Source organism: Zea mays, chromosome 3 (assembly GCF_902167145.1).
Source record: "Zea mays cultivar B73 chromosome 3, Zm-B73-REFERENCE-NAM-5.0, whole genome shotgun sequence".
NCBI classification, from domain to species: domain Eukaryota; kingdom Viridiplantae; phylum Streptophyta; class Magnoliopsida; order Poales; family Poaceae; genus Zea; species Zea mays.
The window spans coordinates 223,062,967-223,065,054 of NC_050098.1; positions in this window are offsets into that span (position 1 = coordinate 223,062,967).

The window sequence follows — 2,088 nt, forward strand, 5'->3', positions numbered from 1 at the left end:
AGGTGCACCCAACCCAACAAAAGTGATTTTTCTGCTTGAGAACAGAAGAAGTGGCTTTGCTCAAGAACAGAAGTGATTGTACTATGCCACATCGTAAATCATACCTGAAAATGGCCCCTGTTGGGGCGAAGGCGAAGACGCCACCCTTCGCTCGATGCCTTCGCCAGACTCACTGCACCAACGGAGACAAGACGATTGGCAGACTCTACCCTTCGTCTCACGCGTCGCAGGACGAAGGCCTATGACGAGGTCGTCCCATCCCGCGGCCTCGTCCATCATGGAGGCCCACGCATGATCCGGCCCATTGTGGCAGGCCCTGCATGGCCGCTATGCATTACTGGCCTAATTTGTAAAGGCTTCCCTGTAATTACAGTATGTAACCCTGCTTTATGGGAATATTCCGGGGATAACCTGGGCGCCTGAGGGCACAAGCGTCCTTAACTCAAGATGCTGGGCACTCAGGCACCTATAAATACCCCCGCACAGTGCCCTTGAAAGGCTGGATTAACAGAGCTATTGTCATCTCAAGTTAAAACCTTGTTTGCATTGCTTTCACTCCCCCGTTGGATCAACTTGACCTGGAGAGCAAGTTCCAACATTTGGCGCCCACCGTTCGTGCTACAAAAAAACCACCCGCGATGACACCCAAGAGAGCTAGCTTGAAGGCTGACGAGGCTGCGAAGGCAGCACTACTGGCCGAGAAAAAGGGCAAGGCCCTCGTCGACACCACCCACCAAGAGGCATGCGAAGACGACGCACTCAGCAAGAGGCAGCGCAACGAACAACCCACTCCCGAAGGCAGTCTCCGCACCTACAGCTCTGGAGGACAACCGCAACCTCCCCTAGGCTTCGCTCCACCGGAGGGCGCAGACGTCATCGAGGACGGCGAAGTAATTGGCGTTTCAGCGGAAGAGCAGCTACAGGTGCGCGCCTTGCGCATCAAGAACCGCAACCTCCAGAAGCAAAAAGAAATCCTCGAGGCCAAGCGCCAACGTGTGTCTGCACAAGCTAAGGTGTGACAGATGATACGCGACGAAGAGCAGAAGGCTCAGGAGCTCGAACAAGAGATCGCGCTCATGCAGCGCGAAGGCCACCTCGGCTTGCAACACGGCCCACCCCTCCAACAGCGCACACAATTCGAAGACCTGTACATCCCTCAGCGCGGCCACGCCATCCCACACGCCGCAGCATTCCAAGGTGTCAACTACCTTGACGAGCGAAGTCCCCTGGCGCCACACCTGCAAGTGTCACCATGGCCCGCCAACTTCAGGGCAGGGACCTATCCTAAGTACAACGGCAGCACTGACCCAACACAGTACATCATGAGTTATCAGGTCGCCATTGCATCATCCGGAGGGGACGACACCACGATGGCCAAGTCATTCATCATTGCCCTCGAAGGCCCAGCCCTCACCTGGTACACCAGGTTGCCCCCATTGTCCATCGACTCCTGGAGAAGTCTCCGAGACAAATTCTTGCTCAACTTCCAAGGGTACCGCCAGACACCGACGCCTTGGCTGAACTTTCACTCTGCAAGCAGCTGGAAAAAGAGACTCTGTGGGAGTACTACCGCAAGTTTCTGACCCTCAAGTCACAACTGCCTTCGGTTGATGACCAGATCGCCATCCACTACGCCATCAATGGCCTTCGGGCCGGCGTCCTTTACAGCCACTGCATCAGGGATCCGCCCAAGAACCTCCAGGAGCTGTATCAGCTCTTTGAAAAATACGCCAGATCCGAAGAGCTCCACCAGCGCAAAGTCGAGTCTCAGAGGAAACCCAAAGACACTCCACAGTCCAGCCGCACGTGGACGAGGCCCTCGCAGGCAGACTCCGGTCGGGATGGTCGCAATCAGCAGCAGGTGCACAACATCGCCAACCAGAACCCTGCTGGCGAGGCCCCTCGCTGCCAGAAGTATCCCCCCCAGGGCCGCGGAAACGGAACTCGTGGTCGGGGCCAAGGACGCGCGCAGCAGCCGTGCAGATTTTACTGCCTGTTCCACGACGAAGACTGCGTCCACCCTACAAGAGATTGCCCAGAAACGAAGGCCACCAGAGACAGGATGGCACGAGCGCAACCAGCCGACAA